Genomic DNA, 9,326 nt, shown 5'->3' on the forward strand with positions numbered 1-9,326 from the left:
CCCCATGTCACACTTCCCAACACCTCTCACCAATCACCTCAACTCCTCTTCCCAATTACCCCATTCACCACTCACATCCACCCACTCTTCCCCATAAACCCCACCTACCTTAAAAAATTTAAACCAATTTCCCTCCCATTCCCACCCAAATGGCCGAACCTACCTCCCCCCTTTTTCCCTATAAATACCCTTCTATTCCACTTCATTTTCACACAACACAACACCTTCTTCTCCCACATAGCCGAAACTCCTTCTCTCCCTCTCTACCTTATTTTCTTCTTCTTCTTCTACTTTTCTTTTCTTTTATTGCTCGAGGGCGAGCAATCTTTTAAGTTTGGTGTGGTAAAAGCATAAGCTTTTTGTTTTTCCATTACCATCAATGGCACCTAAGGCCGGAGTATCCTCAAGAAAAGGAAAAGGGAAGGCAAAAGCTTCCACCTCCGAGTCATGGAAGATGGAAAGATTCATCTCCAAGAGCCATCAAGACCACTTCTATGATGTTGTGGCAAAGAAGAAGGTGATCCCTGAGGTCCCTTTCAAGCTCAAGAAAAATGAGTATCCGGAAATCCGACATGAAGTTCAAAGAAGAGGTTGGGAAGTCCTAGCCAACCCCATGCAACAAGTCGGAATATTGATGGTTCAAGAGTTCTATGCCAATGCATGGATCACTAGGAACCATGATCAAAGTATGAACCCGAATCCAAAGAACTATATCACAATGGTTCGGGGGAAATACTTAGATTTTAGTCCGGAAAATGTGAGGTTGGCGTTTCATTTGCCTATGATGCAAGGAGATGAACGCCCCTACACTAGAAGGGTCAACTTTAATCAAAGGTTGGACCAAGTCCTTATGGACATTTGTGTGGAAGGAGCCCAATGGAGAATAGACTCCAAAGGCAAGCCAGTCCAACTAAGAAGACTGGACCTCAAGCCCGTAGCTAGAGGATGGTTAGAGTTCATCCAAAAATCCATCATCCCTACAAGCAACCGATCTGAAGTTACTGTGGATCGGGCCATCATGATTCATAGCATCATGATTGGAGAGGAAGTAGAAGTTCATTAAGTCATCTCCAATGAACTCTACAAAATAGCCGACAAGTCCTCACCTATAGCACGGCTAGCCTTCCCTCACCTTATTTGTCATCTATGCTACTCAGCTGAAGTTATCATAGAAGGAGATGTATCCATTGAAGAAGACAAGCCCATCACCAAGAAAAGGATGGAGCAAGCAAGAGAAGCTCCTCACGGCCCTCAAGAAGTGCATGAGGAAGCTCATCATCAACAAATTCCTGAGATGCCTCAAGGAATGCACTTTCCTCCCAACAACTATTGGGAGCAACTCAATACCTCCTTAGAAGACTTGAGCCATAACGTGGAACAATTAAGGGTGGAACATCATGAGCACTCCATTATTCTCCAAGAAATAAGAGAAGATCAAAGAGCAATGAGGGAGGAGCAACAAAGGCAAGGAAGGGACATAGAAGAGTTGAAGAACATCATTGGTCCTTCAAGAAGAAGACGCCACTAAAGGTGGATTCATTCCTTGTTCTTTATTTCTTTCTATTTTTGGTTTTTAAGTATTGTGTTTATCTATGTTTTGTGTCTTTATTTCATGATCATTAGTATGTAACCATGCCTTAAAGCTATAAATTCCATTAATCCTTCACTTCTCTTAAAAGAAAAATGTTTTAATTCAAAAGAACAAGAAGTACATAAATTTCGAATTTATTATTGAATTTAATTTAATTATATTGATGTGGTGACAATACTTTTTGTTTTCTGAATGAATGATTGAACAGTGCATATGTCTTTTGATATTGTTGTTCATGAGTGTTGTTCATACCCTGACCGGGGTCCTCCAACTCGGCAAATTCGTAAGAGGTCCGACCTTGTCCTAAAAGCTCACACCTAAAGGTTGGACCTCGGACAAAAGAGCAAGGAAGGCCCATCAAAAGGAACGCAGCCCAAACCTAAAGGCCGAAAAGGCCTAGAATAGGCGGTTCCACAAAAATAGAGATAAAACTCCCAAAAGATAAGATAAGATAAGAATATCTTATCCGGGGAAGATCATTGCCAACCACTATAAATACACTGGAGCACCCAGGTATGGCATTCATTCCAAATCTACACATATCTGCTTGGACCCATGCTAACTTAAGCATCGGAGTGTCATTGCAGGTACAACCACCAACTATTCTGCATATCAAGCTCGGGTCACTGAACCCCCTACCTCGGGCCTTTCCAGACGACCGAGCTGCACGTTTCAGGCAAACCCTCGGAACATTGGCGCCGTTGCCGGGGACCTGGAAGTCATCCCTCTACCATGGCGGACAACCCTCTCAACGATGAGCGCGCTACTTCTGAACAAGAGGACGAAATTGACACCGGAGAACGACCGGACAGCCCTCTATCACCACGTACTCCAGGAGGAAACAAACAGAATCGCCCAAAAACATCACCCCCAAACAAGGATCCACAAAATTCCGAAAGAGAGAAGAGCTCGGAAATTCTAGAAGCAGTCCGGGCACAACAAGACCGACTAAAACAACTCGAAGAGGACATAAAGAAACAGAAAGAAACTGAACAAGATCTGAGAAGGGAGACTCGAAAGCGCAGAGAATTAGAAGAAAAACTGCGGAAAATAGAGGCCAACCTGAAAGACCGGACGGAACGCGGCACCACCACCGAAGACAACCATGATCCCTTCACGCAAGAGATCATGAAGGAGAAGGTACCGCGAAACTTCAAACCACCCGATATGGACCTCTACGACGGCACCACCGATCCAAGTCATCACCTCAGCAACTTCAGAAGCAGAATGTACCTAGTCGACGCCTCCGACGCGACTCGGTGCAAAGCCTTCCCCACCACTCTCACCAAGTCAGCCATGAAGTGGTTCGACAACCTGCCACCAAGATCAATCACCAGCTTCGAATACCTAACCAAAAAATTCCTAACAAGATTCTCTATTCAAAAGGACAAGACAAAACATGCCCCCAGTCTACTCGGGATCAAACAAGGTGACCAAGAAACTCTCCGAAAATACATGGAGCGATTCAACAAAGCCTGCCTGGACATACAACACTTGCCCACCGAAGCAGCCATCATGGGACTAGCAAACGGCCTAAAAGAGGGACCGTTTAGCCAATCCCTATCCAAACGATACCCAACCTCCCTATACGAGGTGCAGGAGCGAGCAGAAAAATATATCAACATGGAGGAAACCTCACAGCTAAGAGATTCTTCTAGGAAGGAATCAACCTACCCACTCCGAGATCGGGATCGAGAACAGAAAAAGAAAGAAGAACCCAACTCGGACAAGCCACGGAAGTACCACAGCTACACCCCCCTCCGAGTCTCCCTGGTAGACGTCTACAGAGAAGTATGCCACACCGAAAAGATCCCACCGCCCCGACTGCTAAAACATAAGAAAGCAGGGAGAGATCGGTCCGAATACTGTGAATATCACAAGCTCTATGGTCATTCTACTAACGACTGCTACGACCTAAAAAATGTTATAGAAAAGCTAGCCAGAGAGGGAAAACTCGACAGATACATAGCAGAGAAAGGAGAAGAGACCAGGAAGAGAAGGCGGGGAGACAACGAAGATCGGGCCGAACAAACCCCACGAACCCCTGAAAGACATGTTCACATGATAAATGGAGGTTTTGCAGGCGGAGGAATATCCAAATCCTCACGAAAAAGACACCTCAAAGAAGTCTATCACGTCCGAGAAGATAGTCCCCTGCCCGAATTACCTACTATTTCATTCACCCGAGAAGATGCTCAAGGGATAACTCCCGGACACGACGATCCAATGGTAATCACCGTTATCCTAGCAAACGCCAACTTGCATCGAACCCTGATTGACCAGGGAAGCTCAGCAGATATCCTGTTCAAAACGGCCTTCGACAAACTCGGACTTGAAGAAAAAGAACTAAAGGCCTACCCCACCGACCTATTTGGACTAGGGGATACTCCGATCCATCCCTTAGGATACATCTCGCTACACACTACCTTCGGAAGAGGCGAGGAATCTAAAACATTAAGCGTAGACTACATTATAGTCGACGTCACTTCAGCATACAATGCCCTCATTGGGCGACCAACCCTAAACAGACTGGCAGCTATAGTCTCGACCCCACACCTCTGTATGAAGTTCCCTACCACAAAGGGAATCGCTACTCTAAAAGGCGACCAAAAACTAGCACGACGATGCTACAACGAAAGCCTGAGCCTAAAAGGGAAAGAGGTCAACACAATAGAACTCGGACGAGTTCAATCCCGAGAAGACCTCCGGCCACAGCCAGAAGGAGAAACCGAAAAAGTCCAGATAGGAAACACACCTGAAAAAACAACAAGCATAGGAGCAAACCTCGAAACGAGCCTAAAAGAGGAACTCATAACCCTCTTAAGGGAGAATTCCGACCTCTTCGCCTGGAAAGCCTCCGACATGCCGGGCATAAGTCCCGACCTGATGTGCCATAAGCTATCGGTTTACCCGGGATCCCGGCCTGTCCAACAAAGGCGCCGGAAGCTCGGACCCGAGCGCATGCAAGCAATAGAAGAACAAGTACAGGCACTGCTAGATGCAGGGTTCATTAGGGAAGTAAAATACCCCCTATGGCTCGCAAACGTGGTCCTGGTAAAAAAGCCCAACGGAAAATGGAGGATGTGCGTCGATTACACAGATCTCAACAAAGCTTGCCCCAAAGACCCATATCCACTACCAAACATCGACACATTAGTAGACGCAGCCTCAGGCTATAGATATCTCTCCTTCATGGACGCATACTCGGGATACAATCAAATCCCAATGTACGGACCCGACCAAGAAAAGACCTCGTTCATAACCCCAAGGGCAAACTACTACTACGTAGTAATGCCCTTCGGGCTAAAGAACGCAGGAGCAACATACCAGAGGCTAATGAACAAAGTGTTCTCAGAGCACATCGGACTACAGCTAGAGGTGTACGTCGACGACATGCTGGTAAAAACACAAGAAGACAGAAACTTGCTGACCGACCTCGCCAGTGTTTTCGGCACCCTCAGAAAGCACAACATGAGACTTAACCCGACAAAGTGCACCTTCGCCGCAGAAGCCGGAAAGTTCTTAGGCTTCATGCTGACTCAAAGGGGCATCGAAGCAAACCCGGACAAATGCCAAGCGATACTCAATATGAGGAGCCCGACGTGTGTCAAGGAAGTACAACAACTAAATGGAAGGCTAGCCGCACTATCAAGATTCTTGGCAGGATCAGCAATAAAGTCACTACCTCTCTACTCACTCCTAAAGGAAGGGAAACCCTTCTCATGGACCCCGGAGTGCGAAAAAGCCTTTCAAGACTTCAAGGAATTCCTCGGGCAGCCACCAATCCTAACCCGACCTCCAAAGGGAGAAGAACTCGTACTATACCTCTCGGTTGGACATCGGGCAGTCGCTTCAGCGTTAATACAAGAAAATGACCAAGGACAACACCCCATATACTTTGTAAGCAAGGCACTACAAGGGGCCGAATTAAACTATCAGAAGATAGAAAAATTCGCCTACGCCCTAGTGTTCACAGCCCGAAGGCTCCGTCCCTACTTTCAAGCCCACACCATCAAAGTCCGGACAAACCAACCAATGAGACACATCCTCCAAAAAATAGACCTGGCAGGACGAATACTGCAATGGGCGGTGGAGCTGTCCGAGTTCGACCTCCACTATGAAACCCGGACTGCCATAAAATCCCAGTATTTAGCCGACTTCATCGCAGAATACACTGAGACCCCTGGAACCCCACTCTCGTGGAACCTGTACGTCGACGGGTCCTCAAACAAAGCAGGAAGCGGAGCCGGGGTTATACTCGAAAGCGACCAAGGAACACGGATAGAACTATCCCTAAAATTCGAGTTCCAGGCTTCAAACAACCAAGCCGAATACGAGGCCCTACTAGCAGGTCTAAAGCTAGCCGGAGAGGTCGGAGCCCAAAAAATCACGATCTTCAGCGACTCCCAGGTCGTCACATCACAAGTAAATGGAAGCTACCAGGCCAAAGACCCCACTATGAAAAAATACCTGGACCAAACACAGGCACAACTACGCCACTTTTCAGAGATACAGATTCAGCACATACCTCGGGAACAAAACGCCCGGGCAGACGCCCTCTCAAAGCTTGCCAGTACCAAGCCCGGAGGCAACAACAGAAGTCTCCTCCAGGAAACCTTACAATCTCCCTCCGTGCTAAGAGAGGAAGAAGCGCTAAATATATCCAACCAACAGCAAGGATGGATGACCCCCATACTCAGCTACCTAAAGTCGGGAACTCTCCCCGCCGAAAGAAAGGAAGCTAGAAGACTCACAAAAGACGCCCAGAATTATACACTAATTCACGACATATTATACAGAAGAGGATTCTCAAACCCCCTCCTTAGGTGTGTCCCGACCTCAGAAACAAAGAGCGTCCTCGAAGAAGTCCACGGAGGCATGTGTGGGAACCACCTCGGAGCTCGAGCATTATCCAAGAAAGTAGTCCGAGCCGGATTCTACTGGCCGACTTTGCAAAGAGACGCAACGGAATTTGTAAAAATATGCCCCCCCTGCCAAAAACACGCCAATTTTCACAAAGCACCACCTGAAGACCTTATCAGCGTCACCGCACCATGGCCCTTCGCCAAATGGGGACTTGACCTACTCGGCCCGTTCCCTCAAGGACCGGGGCAAGTCAAATACCTCATGGTGGGGGTCGACTACTTCACAAAGTGGATCGAAGCTGAACCCTTAGCCACCATCACGGCTCAGAAAAGCCGCAAATTCCTATACAAAAATATCGTCACGAGGTTCGGAGTCCCCTACTCCATCACCACAGACAATGGAACACAGTTCACAGACACAAGTTTTCAAAACTTGGCGGCCGAGCTAAAAATCAAACAGCAATTCACCTCAGTCGAGCACCCACAAGCCAACGGACAAGCGGAGGCCGCAAATAAAGTCATCTTGGCCGGGTTAAAACGAAGACTCCAAGAGGCCAAAGGGGCATGGGCCGAGGAGCTCCCCCAGGTGCTATGTGCATATCGGACAACCCCACACTCTACAACGGGAGAATCACCATTCCGACTAGCTTACGGGATAGAGGCAATGATTCCTATCGAAATAGATGAAGGGTCACCCCGAGTCATCTTCTACAGCGAGAAAGGTAACCCACAGGCACAAAGGGAAGAACTCGACCTCCTCCCCGAGGTCCGAGAAAAAGCCCGGATCCGAGAAGAAGCCTTAAAACGGCGAACGGCCCTCAGATACAATCAGAAAGTAATAAAACGAAGCTTCTCAATTCACGACCTAATTCTGATCCGAAATGACATCGGAACACAAAAGTCGGGAGAAGGGAAGCTAGCTGCAAATTGGAAGGGACCCTACAAGGTAACAGAAGTCTTAGGAACAGGCTATTACAAAATATCCGACCTAGAAGGCAATGAGTTGCCCAGGGCCTGGCACGCCTGTAATCTAAGACGATACTACAGCTAGAAAAACTTGACCCGAGGTGTACTCTTTTTCCCTACAAGGGTTTTTTAATGAGACACCCGGACAAGAAAAGCACCCGACCTAGCCAAGGGTAAACACTCTGTAAATATTCTTTCCTTTTAAATACTAATCGAATTTTTCTCTGTTCCTTCTCCTTTTTCTCCCTCATCACGAAACAAATCCTGAAAAGTACCCCGCCAAGGCGCATTAATTTATGCTCGGCAAAACGCAAAAAATCATTGCCAAGAGACCACACAAGGTCGGCAAAGATAAAGCGACGAGGCTCAAATTAATGTGAGAAGTTATAAAGCAACTCTGAAAAGGCTCAAAAAGCCAAAATAAAAGAGGTTACAAAAATAACTTAAAAGGCCGACCAACAACAAGGTCGGACCCAACAAAGGGAAATACTCGACCGCCCCCCCCGAGGTCCGAGAAAAAGCCCGGGTCCGAGAAAAAGCCCGGATCCGAGAAGAAGCCTTAAACCGGCGAAAACAAAGATTTCGAAAACGCTTACTAAAAGGTTGCTATACAAAAACAACTAAAAAGTACAAGCGAAGAAACGAAATCAAAGAGAAGTATAAAACAAAGTTCCAAAAAGCGCTAGCTAAAAGGTTGTTATCCAAAAACAACTAAAAAGCATAAAGCGGAACTAAAAGTCAAAACGCAAACAAACACCACATAATAAGCTAAAAAGTTACTACAAGTAGCTAATAGCAAAAAGGTGTTCAAAGCATTTAACAGGAACCATCCAAAAAAGAGCCCACAGGCCGGGCAAAAAACCAAAGACAAAAGGATTACAGGGAATCAAGATCCTTTCCGGACTCCACGTCGGTAGAAGGCTGCGGAGGAAGAACCATAGAAATCGGGACAGCCTTAACAGCACCGTCATCTCGGTTTAAAACCTCCACACCAGATTCCTCCTCGGCCAAAGGTAAAGTCGGGTTCGCAACCGGATCTTTGGGGTCAGACACCGGAACCTCATCCTCGTTGGGAGCAGGAACAATCTTTCCCTCCACGACAACATTATCCGTACTGAATAAACTCAGATCCAGGTCAGGAGCAAGAACCCGGACCTGAGCTTTCAAATTTTCAAACATAGCATCCATACCCTTAGCCACGTGTCCTTCTAACTCGTAAAAATCATCCTGAGCGGATTGCAACCTCTCATTTGTCTCCACAAGCTCGGCATATGTTCGAGTATAACTCTCCTTCGCCGCCTTCGCCATCTCCTCAGAGGCATTCGCTGCCGCCACAGCCGCGGTAGCTTTAGCTTTCTCCTTCTCCAAAGATGCCTCCAGCTCAGAAATCCTAGCAGCCTTCAGTTCACTAATCCTCTTGAACTCAGACTGAGCCTTCTCAAGTCGGGAACTGGTCGCACCAATGGGGGATTTCCTGAACTCCCGGGCAATAGCGGCATGAAGACTAGCCATCCGGACACAGCACCGCGCCATATACTGAAAATGGTGCTCCATAGACACATCATCAGTAGAAATAAAAGTCTGAGGGAGAATATGCTGTTCAACCCAACCAAGAGCATCAAAATCTTTATCATTAAAACCCGCAAGCTCTTGAGAGGTCTTCTGCTTCTTGGGAGGAGGACCCGAAGACGAAGGAGGGGAAGAGTTACCGGGTCCAGAGGTCGGAGGATCCTGATTTATAGGTCGAAACTGGGGAGTCGAAATAGTCTTCGACCGAGTAGTGACACCCACAGTAGTCTTCTTCGGAGAAGATCGGGCAGAAGCCTCCCCAGTCTCGATATTTCGAGCAGTCACGGACTTCTTCGTCCGACGAAGATACTTCATGGAATCCGCCTGAGAAGACA

The sequence above is a fragment of the Arachis stenosperma genome, chromosome 4 (genome assembly GCF_014773155.1).
Source record: "Arachis stenosperma cultivar V10309 chromosome 4, arast.V10309.gnm1.PFL2, whole genome shotgun sequence".
NCBI classification, from domain to species: domain Eukaryota; kingdom Viridiplantae; phylum Streptophyta; class Magnoliopsida; order Fabales; family Fabaceae; genus Arachis; species Arachis stenosperma.